Below are 23,430 nucleotides of genomic sequence, written 5' to 3' on the forward strand. Positions count from 1 at the left end.
AATTTTGATGCATAAACACATTTCATATCGAAAACAGAACAACATTCCTTTTATTGAAATAAGCTATAAATAAGGTGGAGAGATATGACCTGAGTCTTTCTTCGGCTCCAAGTGGAACCGTCCTCCAGATTCGTCCTTTCCCGGCCTTCAACAATCTTCCTCCATCGCCAATACAAGGATATCTCAAGCAAGATGGGGGATATCTATAATCAAGGAAACAAGGGTTTCTTGAAGCTTTGAGGAGTGCAGGAGGCACAGGGATTCTTCAGACTTGATTAGGGATAATCTCACTATAGTATCAATATCTCCTCCTTTCTCCTTTAAGGCCTTCTCATGGAGGTTTATTTATACCTCTCCAAATTAGTTTTTTTAGTTGGGAAATAGTTGGGCCGTGGGAAATAGGAGGTGAGTAACAGGTAAAACTTGTGAAATTCGTCAGAAATTAAGGAAATTTAATTTTTTAAAGTGTTTTAACATATGTACGTGGGTTGGATATATGCTGACGCACGTGTACTTGCTTTTATCACAGGGAAAAGTAGCGTATAGGGAATAAAACACAGTTTTTTAGATTTTGGACCAAGTCTGGAAGGAAGGGTTGCCCTAGGCCATAATTAGAGCATCAGATCTACCAAGAGTGGTAAATGGTGCTATAACAGATGCCCCCTAATATATGAGGTCAGAGGGGGTACATGATGGCTGAAATGTATTGACTGTATGGAAGGAATCATACTGAGACCGAGGAGGATTTCACCAGAATTCAGCCTGCCAAGCCATCGAAAGAGATCAGAAAGAAACTGCTGTCTGAGGCGGGCATACCCATGCTCAAAAATAGTAAAGCATGTCCGCATGTCAAGTACAAAAGCGGATCCAATATGCATACAAGTATAAAGGAACTAGAAATACATAATGGATCATCTGATCGTAATCAAGAAAGTACATGTCTGAATATCACATATAAAGAGCTGATCAATGATGCTGAAGTATGAAGCTGATCACTGAAGCCAAGAAACTGATCCAAATAGTACCAAGTGAACATGATGGAATAAATGGTACTACACCGCAACTCAGGTGCCAACATATAAGATGTTGCTGTAAGGAACTGCAACATATAATGTGGATGGTGTCAACTAGTAGAAACAGGAGCAACTGACAAGTGAACCAGGACATGCTGATGCAAACCCGAGGTCTTCACCGACCACCGTGGTACATTTCTACACAATGGGAATGAATGATCTGAAGTCGACCATGTGAGAAATCATTTGATTACCGGTTATTGATGTATACTGTTAACAAACGTGAGACTACTTACCGATAATGATGATGAGAGTCAAGGTACCCAGTATAATCTAACAAGTGCGAATAAATGAGCTGTAGTCGAACACTTGAAAGAATCTATCAATCAGGAGACAATGATGTTTTCCCACTATCGATAGTGAAGGAATCTACCACTGATGACTGTAAACCCTAAGGTACTTCCAAATGGACTCTAGATCCCTTTCCCAAATAAATGAGCTAAATTTGATGGGAAAAGATCCACTAGAAGGAAGGCATTAAGGCATCCTTCATCAATCTAGCGCGAGTGTAACCCGTAGGCCAATAATGTGGAAGGAATCAGATGAAAAAAGATGTAGTAACCCAACCAAAGCACGTTTCTGGCATACACAAGATGTGGCTAGCACATGATAGAAACCCTCTGAACCAACCAATAATGAAAGCTAACACAGAGGCGAGGAATCCACCAATAGGGTCAAATGGAAACCAAGGCACTACATGAATCCCAATGTGTGATAATGAAAGATGCTTTCGAACACAAGGGAAACCACCCAGTCAAAGACCCATGATACTGATCGATGGTGAGCACAAGGTGACCTGTCAATAATGAAAATAGGGCCAGGGTGCGGCTCCAGATCTGCCTTTAGAGCAATTTGTCGTAGTCGATAAGGACAAGACCCGACAACAAGAAGTCAATGGAGACCTTCTCAAACTGGCACGAGCAAAAGACCAATAAAAATGATGTGATAACGAACATGATGTTGACAACCAGGATGGCTGACTGAAAAATAGGTCAAGAGACACCGTAGAGAGGCCAAATCAGTTTTACTTCCCTTGAACAAAATCACGACTCAACTGTGACTACAAGGCAGCATATGATAACTTTGTATAAGTTTGTCATGCAGGAGGCATAAGAAAACTCTCCATATGATTGGAAGAGGTAACCAATTGGAGGAGGACTGACTCAATAACAAGGTTAAGGCTCTCTTAAGTCAAACTAAATCCCACCCCATTGGAGGAAAGACTTTCTTTTGAGTGCTTTGTTCAAGGGCGACACGACTGACTCTAGCTACCATCAAAATATGGAAGTAATGTCCCGTTCCAACTCTTTTTTTTTGGAATATATAGTTTTTTGTCTTTTTCTTTTATATGAAGCTTGAAAAAGAACAAAAGAATGCTATAGTACAATGGAAATAACGAGTGTCGAAAAATACGATGCTCTAGTTCCTAGGAGGGGAACATTCCTATGCTCAATGCAAGGTGGCGAAATTGGTCAAGGACACTCAAAGGGATGTTCTTTCCACGGGTATAAGGGTGTGTCAAGTTGCAGAGGCTAAGTGATTGCAAGGTTGATTTTGCATAAGACATGGTCAATAAGTGGCTTAAACATGAGTCCAAGTGAAGCCGTCTCAAGGCCAAAAGGTGAAAGTAGTCAATATGTGACGCAACAATACAACTCAACACAAAGGAGCCTCTAGGGTATAATGCCAGAAAGTGGTGCAGAAGAATGAGAATGAGTCTTCAATGCACAAGTCATGGCGGGACTAAAGAGGACTCCTGAGCCTACTCAATATAGCAGCATGGGCAGCCAATGTCAGCGAGGATCTAACTAAGATGCCCATGTAAAGGTTGGCTCTACCATCGCATCATGATTTTTAAAGTCAGCGAGTGAAAATGGTTTGCAAATCAAGATACAATGCGGTCGCCCCTATGGCTAACATATCGAAGTATGGAGGCTAGTATCCAAAATGTACTGGAAAGTAGTATTCTCTAACCTATATGCCAGTAAGAAAATGATACTTGCCATGGCGGGTCTGCAGTCATGGGACCAAAATGATGTCTCGAAGAAGTATCCAAAATTTCCTAAAAAGACAACTCATTCTCGACACTCCAAGTCTGTTGGGCGCGGGATCCCCAAAGGGCAGTTTTGGGGCTTAGAGCCTAGATTTTGGTCCAATTTTGTAATTCCAATGTAAAGACTCCGCATTTTGTGGGCGCGGAGTGTGTAGATGTTAAAGAGTCATAGGATTGTTCGCCCTTATTTTGATAATGTAATGTCAGCTGTAGAAGATCTACCCATGGTCTGCGGACCATGGGATTGTATAAATAGAGCTAAGTTGTAAGTAGTTTGATAGACTAAGCGACAATGTCTAAGCAATGAAGATGTATGCGAGATAGCTCTAAAGTGTAAGTCTAAGTTTTGGGTTGTAGCGTAGATAGAGGCTCTACAGTTGATTGTGCAAAAGCCTAGTAGTCCATAGCTGAGTGCGCGGACCCCTACAACTGAGTGCACAAGGCGATTCGAGTCTGTAACCGTCGAGAATCATTAATAAAGAGAAGTTTTATATCATTTTGTGTATTTATTTCCTGTTTATGCATCTGTTATATTGGGTATGAATTTCACTTCTAATGCTTATATGATGCGCGAATGTGTATAAATATATTGGTTAAGTAAACTCAAGTGAGAACATCTGTTTACGTGAAGGTAACTAAGATCTACTAATAAGATAAGTAAGATACTTAACCTAGGTTGGGAAATAGCACAGTTCGCTGCCCTAGCAGTGCGAAAGGACTTCAACCCCTGGGTAGGGCCGTGCATAAGCCGAGCATAACGTTGCACGAAGGTACTGAAGGGTAGAACATAGTGTGAAGCAACCTGCACAAAGGCAGGTATAGTTGGAATAAATCGACATCACAACCATCTCAAGGGTGCAGAAATTTGGTTCCAGCATCCCCCCATACTGCTTCAGGTGAGACTTTAGTCTGCGCTTTGTGGACTAATGCTAAAAGGGCTAGTAGTGTAGGGATTTGTTTGGCTAACTACCGATGAATCTGGGTTTGGCCCCCTCAAGCCAACAAATTGTTCCATTACCGGGACCAGAATCTGCATAGAGATGTGCGATGTCATATCATTGGAATCAACTAAGAAAGAAATCGAAGGCTGGTTGGACAAAAGGATTCACGAGTTCGCGGCACAGGAAAACAGAAACCCGCGACTGTCAAAAGAACAGTGGCTAGACAGTTACTTATACATGGAGATCCATGAAATATTTTTTGTGTCCTTCCCTACTGAGCTATACGAGTGGATCGCGAAGCTAGCAGATAGCCAAGGAAGGTGGAAACTTGACGGTCCTATTGTGTGGACCTCGGAGCTAGTGTGAAGATTGTAAGCATCAGAGGATAAGATCCCACGTGCCATTGATCATTGGCTCGATCACATTATAGGAAGATTTGTTACTGAGTTTGCGGTTGACACCTCAATTAGCTAGAGTGAGGTAGAGCAACGATTTCTCAAAGGACCATGAGGTAAGTACGTAAAATCTTTGAATACTTGGATTAAAATGTTGTTGTGTGAAAAGCAGGTTATGCAGTTACCTTGATGTTTGAGTCTATGCAAAGCGGAAGAATTTACAGGAACGAAGGAAATAAAGGTCCAGAAAATATCCCCTTGATTTCACCTCCATGAGGGGATGAGGAAGAGCTCACGCCACGAAGTGCTATTCATCTGATAAGACAAAGAATTCCATGAATACCACCTCCGCCCACACCACCACTGACTTCACCTCCATCACCTCCAACTTCACCTGTACCACCTCCACCACCACTGTGATTCAGTATGGCGAACACAGTGAAGTTGCCTTTGTTCAAAGGCTTGGGAAATGAGGATCTAGACCAATTCTGGTTCGTAGTGAAGGTTGTATGGGAAGCTCAAGGTGTTACAGATGACCATATAAAGAAAGCAACACTAGTTAGCACCTTGCAGGATCGCGCGTTGACCTGGTATATTAAGTACTCCAACGATAACCCGAATGTGAGAGTAGCGGACATCGAAGTAGCACTAAATAGGGAATTTAGCAGGCCTAAATCTCAAGCACAGTCGATTATTAGATTCAAAGAAATCACGATGCTACCAGGCAAGATGCCTTGGGAGCTAGATCAGAGGCTGAAATGTACGATTCACGAAGCAAACATGAATCTGACGGATGGACAACATCGCGAGTGGTTTGTAGCTTTGCTACTACCACACTTGAGGAGTGTGCTATCGCAGCAGAAGATAATGACTCAGGCAGAAGCCTTGGAGATTTCCATGAAACTACATGAGACCCCCATGCAAGATCTTAATCTAGGACTTTAGTAGATCCATGCGTAGCTGAAGAATCTGTGCCTTGAGATGCAAAGTCTGAAGCAAGATAGGACGACTCAACCAGAGCTACGTGAAGAAGTATGGTGCGTGAAATGCAAGAGCCAGGGTCATGACAAAGAAAACTGCTTGGTCTTTATGAGTTACCTTACAGGAGGAGGACCAATGCCTTTATGGCTGGAAGCTCAAGTAGGACCTAGCGTGGCGCCTGCTTTGTGGTGTGCTATCTATTAAGTAGTCGGAAAACATGCCACGGATAACTGCCACTTGTTACAGAAGTATACACAAACTCCGCAATAGTTGTTCTACAACTTTTGTTGGTCATTGGGACATGATGAGCATACTTGTAGGAGCTATGAATTGATGATGGATAGAACTCCTGCCTACAGGGTTTAGGCCAAAAAGCGGCCCCTTGACCAGAATGTCGGGATGGCGCGGACATGATTTCAGGGGCACGGATGAGGTTGAGGCAAAGGAGGACCTAGTAGAGGTCACGGACAGTTGATTTTCTACAATTGCGAAGGGCCAAGACACTATGCCCACGATTGCACTAATCCAACGCACCCGTCGTGCAAGTATTGCATGTTGTTTGATCATGAGACAGAAGATTGTCCTACACTGATAGCTAGGATACGTGACAAAGGGGTGCTACCATCTCCCTTGACTCAAAACCTATAGATGATGAGCTCTGAGCCACATGAGGAAGATCCGAACATAAATATAGTGCTCTGAAGTGGAATCGCGATGGGAGATGATAAAGGGAAACAACTAGAGGACAACACCTAGGTTCACAAAGCCCTGGCAAAAGAAGCTGAGTTTGATTTGAAGCATGCTCATGAAGCATTCATGGAAGCTAAGAAGAGCTTCGCTGAGGCCTCCACTTCAGGAAGCAAAGATAAGCTTGAGCTAGAAATGGACTCGTCTATGCTCACAACTTTCTTGGAAACCTGTATGAAGTTAGTGCGCGATAGTAAGGTTGTGAAAGGGTTATAGGAACTCATCAATAGATGCACTGGGATTGTGCCAGGAGAACTGCACGTAGTTTGGAAGATCGGAAAACATAAAACATGGGGCGTGAGATGAGACTCACCGCGCAGATCAGAGAATACGAAATGGATGAAGTCATTCTGGATGTTGGATCAAATGTGAATGTGTTACCGAAATAGACATGGGAGTGAATGGGAAGACCTGCACTATAATGGTCTCTGATTTAGCTGAGAATGGAAAATCAACAGAAAATTATAACCATGGGGCGATTGTAGGGAATAACGGTGGATATTGAGGGAGCGAGTGCACTAGCATATTTTGAAGTAGTAGAGATTGTTGATGACAACAATCCCTACCCCGTGCTCTTTGGAATTGACTAGGCCACTGATATGAACGGGGTAATCAATCTAAAGAAACGAAAGATGATCTTTGAGAAGAAGTCATTGCGCATAATAATACCCCTGGATCCTGCTGAAGGATCGCGCTATACGGAACCATTTCGCGACTATGAAAGTGATGATGATATGGAATGCATCTACAAGATAATAGAGCAAGACCAAGGCTAGGTGAATCCCATCGTGGATGGGTGGATTACATGGGAGCACGAGAGTTCTTGCACTTCAGATTCCAACGAAGAAGTAGAACGATGGAAGAATTGGTTACACGAGGTAACTACGCTGAATTACAATATGATGACCTGGTCGCTGCATTGTGTGTTGTCAGAGGAAAGGAATCTTCCTACTTATGATGGCCTAAATGAGGTAGATACCTTCTTAGATGCATTTGAAAGGGAGGTGCCATAAAAGCAATGCTTCCAGGCCTTGGATTGGGTACTGCGCACTACGCCCGCAAGATGGTGTGGTACGCATAAAGGAAGCTTTGATGATTGGCACGAATGTAGGAGAATGATGCAAGTACAATTTGGGAATCCTAAGATGCATCTGACAAATAAGTATGATGGGCAGAATGATCCGTGCACATGGATGCGGGCCTATGAAGAAAAGCCCCAACCTAAGCAGATGCACATGTACTCCGCGCTAAAGTACCCGATCAATAAGCCTGTGTTGGGGGGGAAAATTTGCAGGTGGCTTCTATTGTTCTAAGAGTACGATTTCAAAGTTGTCGTGAAGCCTAGACGATTGAACGCAGGACCAGACCACTTGTCGGCATCGAGACAAGGGAGGAACCTACTAGTTTGGAGGAAGGATTTCTTGACGCGAAGCTCTTTGTTGTGCGTATCATGGATGGACATTTTGAATATATAATACACTTTCTAACAACTGGAGCTACATCGAAAGGATACTCTGTCTAGCAAAAGAAGGAATTAGTGGTGCGTGCGACAGACTTCTCTGTCATTGCTGGGAATTTATACAAGATAGGGAATGATGAAATACTACGAAGGCATGTACCTGAGTTTGAACGAAGTAGCATCCTCGCAGATGCTCATGGGGGTGTCGTGGGAGGACATTATGCAGGGAAAGCTACTGCGTAGAAGATTCTACACGCAGGGTTGTGGTGGCCAACCCTTCATCAGGATTCAAAATCATATTGCAAGGCATGTGATGTATGTCAAAGAATAGGCAGGCCATCGCAAAGGGATGAAATGCCTTTGAATCCACAAATGATGTTGCAAACTTTTGAAAAGTGGGTAATAGATTTTGTAGGACCTATTAAACCTCAAGGAAAGATAGGCGTGAGGTATATTATCACTGCGACAGAGTATTTGACTTGTTGGGCAGAAGCGTATCCGGTGAAGGATTGCATGGGTGCAACTTCCGTGAAGTTTCTATTTGAACATGTATTGATGCGATTTGGATACCCAAAGATTTTGATGAGTGATCATGGTACACACTTCTTGAATGAGATGATCAGCGCACTAATGGAGGAATTTCAGGTGTATCACCAGAAGAGCACACCGTATCACCCACAGGCTAACAGGACAGTGGAGGCATTCAACAAAGTGCTTGAAAACGCACTGACCAAGGTATGCAATGTGTAGCGAAGTGATTGGGACCTACGCATACCTACAGTGTTATGGGCTTATTAGACGACATGCAAGAAACTGACGGGATAGACACCTTTTAGTCTTGTCTATGGAGTGGAAGCCATAATGCTTATGGAATACATCGTGCCTAGTTTGCGCATAGCAATTCTCACAGGTATGACGGATCACGGAGCCCTGGAGGAGAGGCTCGTGCAGTTGGATGAGCTCGAAGAAGAATGATTTTTGGCTAGATTTCACCAGTAGGTCCAAAAGCAGCGCGAAAAGGCATGGCATGACCGACACATCAAGTTGCGCACATTCAAGGTAAACGATCTAGTTTTGTTGTATGATGGTAAGTTTTATAAATTCCCCGCAAAGTTTAGGATGCATTAGTTAGGGCTGTATATTATTAAGGAGATTACTGACGGAGGCGCGGTATAGTTGGTCAAGTTAAATGGAGAATCCTTCCCAGGAAAGGTGAATGGAAGTTGTTTGAATCCATAAAATGGTGATCCAGTGATGTGACTATATGAAAGTGGCACAGTCTTAGCGCTCCAGGCAGCTGAAAGGAGGTGCGGGACTATAAACTACTCTGCCTGGGAACTGCACGATGTTAGGATTCCGTGCAGTAGTGAAGTGTCACAGGGTCAATGATAGCGTGAAGACAGCTGTGCTGGGGTGCAGGTCTGCCAAAAAGTGACCGTTAAAGTCACTATTCACGATTTGATGGTTGGTTTCATGCTAAATGGAGTGGGCGGCAGGCATTTAAGGCGAACTTTATGGGCTAGATTCTTGAAAATCTTCTGCCAATCTAGCATTAATGGACTGAATGTGGGGGAATGGTCAAATTCAAATTCAAAAGGCACTATAAATTACAAATGGTTGTCCAATGAAAAACACTTGGCAATTTTAGAACTGAGTTGTTGCGCGCTCAAGTATTCATGAACCGAGACTTATTCGAGACTCTGAAAGTGAATTCATTGTTTGAGAAACTACCAGAGACACTGAAAGAACTGTGGAATAGCACTATGTCAGCACTCGAAGAAGCCATGGAAACAAGAGTAGTGACAATCGAGGAAGCCGTGCAGGAAATTACGGAAGTGGAAGCCCTAGAGAGCGCCGAAATAATCGTTGAGGTCCCTAAATCACTACGAACACCGAGACCCAAGAAGGATAAACATGCCATGATCCCGGTGCGTGTCTCACCCTGAAATCCACTGAGGACCAAGCTCACATTGTAGGAAAAGGGGAAGGCCATTGATCTCGAGGTTGATGAGGAGGAAGCGTTTGAAGAAATCCTGGTGGAGGAGGAGGATGTAGAGATGGACATTGAAACCCAAGGTGCAGACCCTATTACACGGTTACCTGAATATGTTCCTCTGCAAAAGGGTAAAGACAAGGTGCCACAAGATATAGATAAGAGCAAGAGCTCTCTACAAACTCCGCTGCTCCCAGACGATATTATTTTTGAGGGATCACACTTGGAGCGGGTTCCTGTGTTGAAATTCGAAGATTGGGACCTTGCAGACCATGAGAAGTTCCTGCATTTAGTGACTGCGAAGCTAATGTGCTAGAGGATTGACAAGATGATTGGAACAATTCAATTGGATATGTGCAAATGGCTCAAAGGTGTAGATAAAGTTGGGTTGCTAAACCTGCTCTGGGTACCGCATTACCATCGCGCCCTAGTGACCGTCTTTTTCATCAGATAGTTGCTCTGCTTGGTGCATGATGGGTGCTTGTGGCTAGAGGAGCCCATCCCCATCACAGACCATATGATCCACCGGATTACATGACTACCTTACTCAGGAGAGGATCCAACAAACATTTCAGAGGGAAAAGGTGGCGAGTTGGCCCTCGCGAAAGCAATGAAAAAGAAGTTTAAGTTGGAGAAGCAGAAGCGAGGGTATGCCATCTCCAGTATCAACAACCCTGCTTTCAAGGTCGCGACACAGATATTAGCAGGGAAGGTGATGTGGAAGTGCCACGCGGATGAGGTACCCATGCCAGTGGTTGCACTAATAGCGTAATGCGCAGAAGGAGTCCAGTTCCACTGGGCGATTTATCTATGTGGCGAGTTCCTTGCGATCTGTCGCGAGGTACAGGAGCAGGGAAAAACATTTCATTACGCATGGATCCTATTGTTGATAGTACTGGTGGCATGGGAATTGCCCGAAGATATCCAGTTCCCTTCGGTCACGAGACCTTCCAGAGGCAATGAAGTATGCTTCGCTATGGGTGAACAAGGGAATCAATCGCAAGCCGCGGTTATTGCCCACAGTCTACAACAGTCTGCAGAGATTTGCAGAGTTTAAAGCAGACTTCCACCATGTCTTCATCAGGTCGTGGAAGGACCCTATGAAGACATGGCATGATTTACCATACATGGCGACTGACGATGTGATATTCACAATCCTTGAGTCTTGGCTGCCGGAGTGGCGTGCTCCAGTTGGCTCCACGGTGGAAACAGAGAAGTTTGTCGTGCAACACAAGAAGGAAGAGACAAAACTTTGGATGGTGCAGCTGGCGGAAAAGCACCAGAAAGAAGAAGCAGCAGCTAAGGCCCAAGTAGCGCGCGATGCTACGAAGTTTGTGGAACAACAACAGAAAACAGGACAAAAAGAGCGCGAAGGACAGAAGTCACCTTTTCCCAAACCAGAGACAGACACAAAACAAGGTGGCGCGGAACCGTAGAAAATGTCCACCCAACTCAAGTGTCCACGACCACGCAAGCAGATAGTGCTGCGAAAGAAGACCAAGGCATCCAAAATGTTCTTTGACCCAATCACCCTCACTGAGGGGGATTTGCATGATATCGGTGAAACGGTGAGGGATGTCACCCCCAGAGGCCCTCCAGCAGTTTGAGGAACAACAACAATTGGTATTGGGGGCTCTTCGGATAGAGTTATAGAAGTTGTAGGTTCACACTCCACAGGCTGGTGCAGTGTCCACCAACCTCACAGTTGGCACTTCGGGTGCCGAGGAAATGTTGCGTGCTGGGGTGACCAACACGATAGTGCTACTAGATGGGGCACTTACTACAGAGAAGGAAGCTGACAGACCCATGGTGAGAAATTTGAAAGGGGTAGGGTTGAACATGGCTGTGCTCCCTCAGGAGACACTCTACCTCTTACAGGATGGAGTCACTGCAGAACTTTGAGCTAGGGAGAGTTGTGCACTACAGGTGATGAGAGAGTAGCACATCAACATTGAATAGTTGGGCCTATAGCGTAATGAGGTAGTCAAGCAGAATTAGTAGATTATGAAGGTGATAGAGGAAGCATGCCGTATGGTCTCGGAGTTGGATATTCAAGCAGAGGAACCGGTCGAGGCACGCGTTCATAAGTTAGCCATAGGGGTGTGCGACGCAAGAGCAGAAATGGCAAGGGTTTAGTTGGAGCTGAACCTGTAGATCGTAGAACTACAGTTGAAGGCTCAAACTTCAAATCTGTTGGAGTTTAAGGAACAACGTACCACTGTGGTTACAACAACAATCACGGCGGTTGATAGTGTAGTGACAGACTGCATGAAGTTGTTCGAACAGTCATTCGAGGTCCTAACCACCCTGCAGGAGGACCCGAATGTGGAGCACCTAGAGACAGAGGTCTGCGAGCTGCAACATAAATATGATGAGGTAAAAGGAACTGCGCAGACGGTTTCCCTTACACAAAGGCTTGTAAGGATGCAGGAGGCAAAGGCGCTCAAGGAACAGGTGGATGCCGCTCGGCATAAGGAAGCAGTCTTAAAAGCACGCCTACAACCATGGATAGATGAGGCTTATATAATTACAACCTCCATTGAAGCAAAGCTTGCACAAATGCAAGGAACTTAGTAGAGGATTCAGGGCAGTAGTTTAGCAGCAGCAGTCACTGACCAACGCGTGGAAGAAGTCCAGCAGGCAGCCGCTTAGTGCGCTGCCAAAGTTGCAGGGATCCAAACGGAGCTGGGAGGTCTTCACACTAAGATCTCCGCACCAGCAAAGTGACTCGAGGGCGAGTCAAGATGTTTGTGTTGGGGGCCTATTGGGCGTGGGTCCCCCAAGAGCAGTTTTGGGGCATAGAGCCCATATTTTGGTCCAATTTTGTAATTCCAATGTAAAGAATCCACATTTTGTGGGCACGGAGCACGTAGATGTTAAAGAGTCATAGGGTTGTCCACCCTTATTTTGATAATGTAATGTCAGCTGTAGAAGATCTACCCATGGTTTGTGGACCATGCGATTGTATAAATAGGGCTAATCTCTAAGTAGTTTGATAGAATAATCGACAATGTCTAAGCAATGAAGATGTATAAGAGATAGCTCTGAAGTGTAAGTATAAGTTTTGGGCTGTAGTGTAGATAGAGGCTCTACAGCTGAGTCTGCAGAAGCCTAGTAGTCCACGGTTGAGTGCGTGGACCCCTACAGTTGAGTGCGCAAGGCGAGTTGAGTCCGTAACTGTCGGGAATCATTAATAAAGAGAAGTTTTCTATCATTATGTGTATTTATTTCCTGTTTATGCATCTATTATATTGGGTATGAATTTCACTTCTAATGCTTATATGATGCGCGAATGTGTATAAATATATTGGTTAAGTGAACGCAAGTAAGAACATCTATTTACGTGAAGCTAACTAAGATATGCTAATAAGATAAGTAAGATACTTAACCTAGGTTGGGAAATAGCGCAGTTCGCTACCCTAGCAGTGTGAAAGGACTTCAGCCCCTGGGTAGGGCTGCGTGGAAGCTGAGTGTAACATTTCGCGAAGGTACTGAAGGGTAGAATAGAGTGTGAAGCAACCTGTGCGAAGGCAGGTATAGTTGGAATAAACCGACATCACAACCATCTCAAGGGTGCAGAAACTTGGTTCCAGCATCCCCCCATACTACTTCGGGTGAGACTTCAGTCCGCACTCCACGGGTTGATGCCGAAAGGGCCAGTAGTGTAGGGATTTGTTTGGCTAACTAACACTGAACCTGGGTTAGGCCCCCTCAAGCCAACAAAGCCACAAGGTCAAAAAGTCCATAAGACAAAAATCAATTTTTGAAAAAATAATTTTTATTTTTCAAATTATATAAGGACTTTTGGACTCACAGTTTTGTCATTTGTGTTTTGAGCAAGGAGCTGTGGAGACAAACCCAAACAAGCTTCCTCTGACCAATTGAACCGTTCAAATCACTCCAAAACTTCCAGGTAACCCTTATATCCTGCTTGTAATTATTTGTGATACTTTTATATGTTTTTTTCAAGTTTTGACCATAGGAAAATATGTCAAAAATTTCAATTCTGCGTACATGCGGGTTGAATACAGGTAACCTGCATATATGAGGGCCCTACACGCGACTGTGTTGAAAGGAAACTTGCGTGAGTGCAAGTAAAAACTTTAAAACATAAATATAATGATTTGAAACATTTTTTTGGGCATGATGACCATCACTCGGCGAGAAAGAGAGCATAGTGCTATAGATAATCAAGTAATGTAGGACCAAAATTCTTTGGATGCTTTAAGAGACCGTGGCTTGCTAAAATTCTTTAAGATTCCAAATATGAAATCCAACACATGATTTCTTAAGCTTTTGATTCATTACTGGAGTGCAGAGGATGACACATTCATGATTGATCAAATGCCCCTAAGGATCGAGATCGAAGATATATACTTTATTCCTGGTCTTTCTCGAAGGGGAGAGGTGGTGCATTCGACTGGCAGGACGAGGGGAAGTCTTACTGTAGAAGGCTATGTCCACATATACTGCCTCGATGATCTTGAAAAGATTGAAAGTCAGATTCCAATCAAACACGTAGAGAGCTTGTCCTTGAAGATTTTACTATTTACCATTGCCAGGGTAAATGGCTTCGCTATTTTACATTAGGCCTCATGAGTATCTATGAGCCTAGTAGTGGAATGTCTCACCATAGTGTTTGATTGGTGCACACCTCTACTGACCAATATTAAGAACCAAATGACCTCCATTCAGAAGGGTCAAACAAAGAATTTCTGATATGGCACAAGCTTATGCTCATTCTTCTTTGAGAAAGTACCTAGGCTTCGACCCAAGGTATTATCGATTATCAACAGCCCTAGAGATCCATGAATGGGTAGGTGGGCTGACTTGATGAAATGCCTTAGGGGTGGCAATGTGCCCAGGACAAATTTTGACGATGAGTTTTTCACATGGTGGGATCAATAGGTCATCATAATCGATGACTACCCCTATGTCGAGATGGATTTCTGAAGAGATCCAGATTTAATGTTACCACCGAATGCAGCATGGGTGCCATACGTAACAATTTTTTAATGTTTAAGATTTTTTAATATTTTTTTGGTTTTTTTGTTTTGTTTTGTTTTAATGAACTTAAAAATATTTTTGATGAGACAAGACACTTACAAAATATATTGATCATGTTTCAGATGTGGGACCAGTGAGACCTGATGAATTTCCCAAACATAGGCGTCATGGGAGAGATGCCGAAGGGGCTACAACTGAGATGGAGAGAGTTCTTCATGCAATTCAGAGGAACTTGGTGAGGCTAACTCACCAAGTACCCATGATAGCCATAGAGGATCTACCCGAGGAGATGCAACATCGCGTGGTAGGAGTACCACAAGACTAGGTGCAGCTATTCCGGCATGTAGCCAATGCTGTTGTTTATTTTCTGGCTGCTCATCCTGAGCCAGCTAGATAGATGATCAAATCTTTTTATGATTAGACATGATGATGGGCATAAGCCCAGATTTTGTAGGGCATTTTGTCCCAAATTTTTGTATATTATTTTGGACAAAAACACTCTCTCTCTCTCTCTCTCTCTCTATATATATATATATATATATATATATATATATATATAGGCAATTTTATGATATATTCAGATGACATTTTGATTATTTTTGATGTTTTTTAATTTGATGAATGATTTATATGCCAATCTAATGCTTGATTAGCAATAGAATCTGCTAATGAATTTTCTGATCGTGGAATGTGGACATATGTGATATAAAAAAATGATCATTGCAACAATATCACTCTAAAAAATTGGCGATATAAATAGGGATCGCGTACTCGATAAGTGTTATTCAGCTGAGATACCACCAGTTGTGAGTCTAAATAAACCACTAACGAATCAATACCAAGAGATATTGCTTTGGATAGCAAATTAATAATGACAGTATATTCGGCAATATTATTCGAAGCAGGACTGATACATACTCCTCTCGAAACCATCAATTGAAAAGATGGATAATAAATCACCCAAGCCGTGGAAGCAAGGTTCTGGGTATGCATACTCGCACCATTGGCGAATCCTAGATATACTGAATCATCCATCAATACCTTCCCAAAGCAGATAAAAAATATCAACATCACTAAAACTGCTAGATAGATATGTACAAACATACAATATATACAAACAAGCAAGTGCTCGGCCAAAACCTAAGCAAAGTACTTCTTAAGGTAGAGCCCATTTCTGGGCTCCGCCAACTTGTTTCCTTCAAAGTCAATTAATTCATAAGCCCCCTTTTTCAAAATGCGCTTGACTATAAAGGGACTATACCACATAGATTTAAACTTGCCTGCCCCCAGGGTGTCTTTGTCTTGATCATAGACCAGGACAAGGTCACCTTCAGAAAAATTCCGAGGGTGGACAACTTTATCATATTGAGTTTTTACCCTCTTTTTATGGGCTTCATTTATTATGGTGACATCTCGACACTGCTCATCAAGATGCTCCAAATGAACAAGGCATTCCTCGAGACTAGAAGTCTCTGGAAGAAGTTCAACAACTAGCTTAAGAGAAGGAATTTCACATTCAATAGGAAAGATAGATTCCAACCTGTAAACTAGTTGAAAAGGAGTAAAACTAGTGGCAGTCTTAACTGACGTTTGGTATGCCCAAAGTGCCAGATACAACATGATGTGCCAATTGGATCGAGCTTTGTCAATCATCCTTTGCAGGATGATTTTAAGGGACTTGTTCACGGCTTCAACCTGCCCATTGGCCTGAGGATAATATGGAGATGAATGCTCCTGCTGGAAACCCAACTTGAGAGCCAATTCAGACATCAGTTGATTTTGGAAATGACTGCCATGGTCAGTGACAATCTCTTTAGGGATACCAAATCGTGAAATAACCTGATTGAAGAGAAACAAGGCCATTGTTTCACTATCATTTTTGAAAGTAGGCATGGCCTCAGCCCACTTTGTAAAGTAGTCTATGACCACAATGATGTACTTGTGATTCCTTGCCGAAGGCAGATTACAAGTAGTAAAATCAATGCCCCACTTCATGAAAGGACCGATGGTGATAATAGGGAAAAGCAGAGCTGGATGCACACACATTTTTCGAGTATAGACTTGACAAGGATGGCATCTTTTGACCGCTTCAATACAATCTTTGAAAATCGAGGGCCAAAAGTAGCCTGCTCGCAAATTTTTTTGGGTTGTTGCAAGCCCCGATAGATGACCACCACAAGCTCCACTGTGGCAATCATTAAGCACTAACTCAGCTTCTTCCAAAGTCAAACAATGCCTAAGGATTGAATCAATCCTGCGATGATATAATGTGTCACCTATAATAACATAATTCTTAGCGAGGTGATGCAAATTTCTATGCTCATATTTGGAGAAAGCAGGTGGAAACTTCAAAGTTTGGAGATATATAATGATATCTCCATACAAAGGATCTTGTGAAGAAATGAGAAATAAATGTTCATCAGGAAAATTTTCCTCGTGAATAATTTATTCCTCACAAGGCAGCTCTGATATCAACTCTGCAAATACTAAAGATTTCTTTGATTTATCCGACATGAATTCGAGATCGAATTCTTGCAAAATGAAAATCCATCTATTATATTTGCCCCCAATCACTCACCTACTGAGGACAAACTTAAATGGATTGATGGCTGCTAAGACAAACATTTTTCGAAGCAGAATGTAAAGTGGAAGCTGCTTGACAACATGAACAGTTGCCAAAGCCAATTTCTCGATGGGAGAATAGCGTAGTTCAAGGCCTACCAAGCCTTGACTTAGGTAGTAGATTACATGATCACAAAAAGAATCATCTTCCTAAACAAGAACCATACCAATGGTTGATTCTACTGTAGCAAGATACAAAGGAAGTCTCTGCTATAATCCGGTGGACTCAATAATGGAGCAGAAGTTAATGCTTTTTTCAAAGCATCAAAAGATCGTTGCGCGAAATCATCTCATAAAAATGGAACTCCTTTCTTAAGCAAACACATAAATCATTTTGTAATCTCGGCATAATTTTCTATGAATCTCCTCAAGAAATTTGCCTTTCCTTGGAGACTTTGAAGTTGGTGAATGGAAGACGGGGGAGGCAACTGAATTATTGCCTCAACCTTGAAGGGATTAACACGAATCCCCTCTATCGATACGATGAATCCTAACAACTAACCGGATGTGATGACGAAAATACACTTATTTGGATTCAACCAGATTTTATAAAAATGACACCGTTCAAAGATCAATCGAAGGTGTTTAGGATGATCAATTCTCTTTTGAGAACGAGCAGCTAAATCATCTAGATATGCTTCGATAACGTGTTTGATGTCATGAAAAGCATAAGACATGGCCCGCTGAAAAGTGGCTCCAACATTTTTTAAGGCCAAAAGGCATATTTTTGTATGAAAACATACCCTAAGGACAAATAAAGGCTGTCTTGTGCTGATCTTTTGGACGAATAGTAATTTGATTGTAACTAGAGAATCCATCCATGAACGAAAAAATTTCATTACCTGCACATTCATCAATAATTTGATCAATAAAGGGCGTGGGGTAATTGTCTTTCAAAAAAGCCTTATTTAGGTCCCTAAAGTCAATACATACTCAGATCGTTCCTTGCTTTTATCTATGGGGATTGGATTAGAGACCCACTCAGTCAGAGGAACGGGGTATATAAAGCCCACCTTAAGTAGCTTTTCAACTTTAGCTTTAATAGCTACTGCTTTTCTAGGATTGACCGGTCAAATTTTTTGACGAATAGGTTTAGCGTTTTCGTATGTCTTGATCTCATGTTGGACAATAGATGGATCTATTCCAGGCATTTCCTCATAAGACCAAGCGAACACATCACGAAACTATTTGAAGAGATCGGTGTAAATTTGAATTTCTTCAGGGGAACAATCAGCTCTGATGAAGACATTTTCAATTATGTTAGGATTCCTAGAGATGTTCACTGGTACAATTCATGAGATAACAGACATGTTACCTTCAGCATAAAACTGTGCTGGTGCCAAAGGGTTTAAAACTGTATGAACATCACTAGTAGACGGACTGGACAAACTTGACTCAATTTCTCACAAATGAGGGAGGAAATATGAATGATGATGTAAATCATCCCATGGTCTATCGACACCCATCATTGCTTCTAGAATTTCTTCCTTAGATGGTAAGACTGTATCTAAGAAATCCTAAGCTGAAGTTGAATCGAGGGTCCAGGCTAGAGCCACATCTCCATCTAACTCCTCTAGTGAGAAAGGAGTAGGATGTTAGGTCCCTATAATACTAGTGATTACCCCATTACTATTGTAGTTATATTCCTTATTAATATTGTTGTGCCCCTACTATCCCCATATTGTTATTACTGTGCCCCATAGAATCCCTCTATTGTTATTCTTGTGCCTTTATATTATTATTGTTAGGTTGGCTAGGTTATATTGTGACTCCTTAGATTCCTATATATAGAAAGGAGGTTTTGTCATTTGAATCATCAAAGAATCATTCATTTGTGTAATGTAAAGGAGGTTTCCCCCTCGAAGAGGTTGAATTCTAAGGCGTTGATCTATCTTTTCTATCTTTTTGTGAGCTGGTTTCATAACATTTGGTATCAGAGCTTTGGATTCTAGGGTTTCGCTGCTCCAAATAGGCCATCGTGGAATTTTCGCTATAAATTTTTTTCTACAACATTTCAGAAGTGAAAAAAAAACCCATTTGAGGAAAAATCGCACTTAACCTTTGGTCTGAATTTCAAATCTTTTTGCCCTATATTTGCGGAGATATGATCTAAGGAAGTTGGTCTTTTTTGCAGACTCCTGAATTACATTGCAAACAGGTGACATGGGGAAAATCGTCATAACTTTCTCTTTGAGCATCAGATTAAAGTTTCGTAAGAAGGTACAGAAAGAGGACGAACTGTAGTTTCTTGTATATATTTTTCAGAGCCAAAGGTCAAAATAGGGACACGTGGCATGTCGTACAAGTTCGCTCTATTGAACTAGTCTATAATCAGGTCACTGTGGGAGATTTGGCATAACTCTTCCTTGGAGAATCAAATTTGGATCAGACTAGTGGCATTGGAAAGAGGACACAGAGGGCTACTACAAGTTTAAATTTCAGAACTGGATGATCTGAAATTACAGAGATACATCAGAGGCAATATCGAGCTCCTACAAAGTGAAAAAAGGTGTGTAGATTTTTTTAAATTTTTGCTTAAACTTGGTTTGAAAAATTATTTTGAAGGAATTCAAAGGGCATAGTAGAGCATTATTATCGGTAACTGATGCCCTGAGGAAAGAAAATGCAAACACCTAGGAAGCAACCTGAAAGCTCTAACATGACTCATGAAGAAGATGAATAAATGCCACATGATATATCAAAATTACAAGACCAAGTGCAACAAATGTCACTCTTAGAAAAGCTAACAGAAGCTAAGATAAATGGCGTGGAATCTAAGATAAAGGGTGTGGAAGCTAATATGGATGATTTGAAGATAGATTTGAAGAGAGACATGGCAGATTTGAAGACAGATTTGACAAATTTTCTACAAGAAATACTTACAAATGGTGAAAGGGTAGCAAAGGAAACTCGTGATGTGAACAAAAGAAATGTTAATCATGACTTCATAAACTCTAATATTGGATCGAAGACCCACCATACTCCAAAAATCGATATGAGGAAGCTTGATGACAAGGATCCCGCAACATGGATATTACAGATGGAGCAATTTTTCGACCTTAATAATGTGCAAAACACACAAAAGGTACGTATTGCAACTTTATATTTGGAATCAAATCAGTTTGTATGGTATCAATGGTTTTGATCTTGTAAACAAATTATCACTTGGGCAATTTTTACAGAAGAATTGACAACACATTATGAGGATACAAAAAGAAACACTTTTTTTAGCCAATTGATAAGTATCAAACAAAAGGGTTCAATAATGGAGCACATTGAAGAGTTACAAAAATTGAACATAAGGGTAAAAAATATTCCAGAGGAGCATAGGATTGATGTGTTCATAGGGACTTTAAAGGATAATATCCAACATGACGTTCGCCTTTGGGAACCTGATTCATTAGAGAAGGCATTCAGGTTAGCAAGAAAAATGGAAAGCAAAATTATGGCAACTAGGAAGCATACCACTCACAACTATAAAGATGGAAGTGTTGTTGCCCCTAGTCTTCCACAACCTATAAGGTTGACACCACAACAATTGGAAGAAAAAAGAGCAAAAGGGCTTTGTTATAGTTGTGATAGCAAATACACTAAAGGTCATAAGTGTGCTGAGAAGAAATTATTCTACATAGATTGTGAAGAGGAAGAAGAAAATGAGAAAGAAAGGTCAAAAGAAGAGGATATACTCCAGGAACAAAGCCTAGATAAAGAAGAAATGAATCTGACCATATCTTGTAATGCATTGGTGGGAATTACCACTCCTCAAACCATAAAGATAGAAGGACAAATCAAGAAGAAAAAGGTAATAGTGTTGATTGATTCAGGAAGTACCCACAATTTTATTCATTGTAAGGTAGAAAAAGAATTGAATTGCTTCCTATATCCAGCACCAGAGTGTAAAGTGATGGTTGCAAATGGAGGAACAATAAATTTCTTTGGAAAGTGCCATAATATCAAGCTATCCATGGGAGAATATGTATTGACTAGCCCAATGCTTTCCATTCCAATTGGAGGTGCTGATGTTGTACTAGGAGTCCAATGGCTACAATCCTTGGGTACAATAGCTTTTAATTTTCAAGAGATTTTCATGAAATTTTCTGCGGAAGGAAAGGAAGTTGAATTAAGGGGTATTGCAGGGAAACCGGGAAAGATAATCAACTCTAATGGTATGACAAAGCTTCTAAAAAAGGAACAAAGAGGGGTAGTTACACAATTATGTTCGCTAGATGTTTCCACATCGAAATCATCTATTTCTCCAGATCTCCAATAAGTCTTGGACAATCATTCCAAGGTATTTGAGACTCCCAAAGGTCTCCCACCTATTCGTGATCATGATCATGCTATTCATCTGATTCCAGGAAGTGTTACTCCAAACATCAGGCCGTACAGATATCCTTATGCCCAAAAGAGTGAAATTGAACAGATGGTTGCAGAAATGCTAGAGGCTGGTATAATTCAACCTAGTCAAAGTTCTTTCTCTGCTCCAATAGTATTGGTGCACAAGAAGGATGGATCATGGCACATGTGTCTGGATTATAGGGAGCTCAACAAGCTCACTATTAAAGATAAGTTTCCCATTCCTGTCATTGATGAATTACTGGATGAATTACATGGATCAATTTACTTCACCAAGTTGGATCTTCATTCAGGATATCATCAAATTAGAATGAAGACTGAAGACATTCTGAAAACAACATTTAGAACTCATGAGGGTCATTATGAATTTCTGGTCATGCCTTTTGGCCTTACCAATGCACCTTCTACATTTCAAGGTTTGATGAATTCCATTTTCAAACCCTTCCTTAGAAAATTTGTGTTAGTATTCTTTGATAATATACTAATCTACAACAAGTCTTGGAAGGATCATGTTGAACATGTTGATAGGGTGCTACAACTATTGGAGGAGAAACAATTATATGCAAAAATATCCAAATGTTTCTTTGGAGTACAAGAGGTGGAATATCTGGGTCATATTGTATCTCATGAAGGAGTTAAGGTAGACCCTAGCAAAATTAAAGCCATTAAGGAATGGAAAATCCCCACATCCATAAAGCATCTGCGGGGATTTCTCAGGTTGACAGGGTATTATCACAGGTTTGTTAAAAATTATGGGAGAATAGCAGCACCTCTAATAACATTATTGAAGAAAGATGCATTTTCATGGACTCCAGAAGCAACAAAGGCCTTCGAACATCTTAAAGAGGCATTGTGCCAAGCACCAATCTTAGCTACACCGGACTTCACAAAAACCTTTATTGTGGAAAGTGATGCTTCAGGAAATGTAATTGGTGCTGTTTTAATGCAAGATGAAAGACCCATTGCTTTTGAAAGTCGTCCAATCAAGGGAAAGTTTTTACACAAGCCATTTATGAGAAGGAAATGTTGGCAATACTACATGCACTTAAGAAATGGCGACCCTACCTAATGGGAAGACACTTTTGTTATAGACATTTTTGTGCCTTGCATAACCAAGCATGAAATTTCCATAAACCAAGGGCTCCTAAGTCCCTAAAAGTGTTGTTCCGACCCCTAAAGGAACAAGGTCAACAAATTACAGCTTCTCCCAGAAGTTCTCCACCAGAAAATGCTCAGAATCAGTCAAATCAGGATCATTTCAGCTGCTCCACTGGCTAACTGCGTTGCATAGCACCTAAATACACTAGCTAGGTGCGTTGCAACGCACCTAGATGCACTATCAGGGTGCGTTGAGCGGGAAATGACAAATGGCAGTGCCATTCCGCGAGGTGGAAAGACAATGGAAGCTTCCAGAATCTTCTCCAATGACACTTGCCTCACTGAGTTCGACCAAGGATGAGTAAGAGGCTCTCAGTCTCCAAGTGGAAGCAAGAACTGACAGAGAGAAGACACTAGTAAAATCATAAGCTGACTCATCCTCCTTGCATACATCTATATATGGATCCCTCATCCCAGAGATCCAGAGGCTGGAATTTTGTACATTGCAAAGAATTGTTGTTGGTTTTGAGATAGATATCAGAGTATTGGGTGATTTATGCTTTGTTGGAGGTGAAGAGGGGCTTCTTTGCTGGGAGGTTGATGCTGGATCAGGAATCATCGGTTGTAACTCCTCCTGGATCTTCTTGTTATATCAATAAAACTATTTGAGTTTCTCCTACATGCTTGTGTATCATTGATGCTTGT

This window comes from Pinus tabuliformis, chromosome 3_2 (genome assembly GCF_031772625.1).
Source record: "Pinus tabuliformis cultivar Carrire ecotype Pingquan chromosome 3_2, CPIR1, whole genome shotgun sequence".
Taxonomy (NCBI): Eukaryota; Viridiplantae; Streptophyta; class Pinopsida; order Pinales; family Pinaceae; genus Pinus; species Pinus tabuliformis.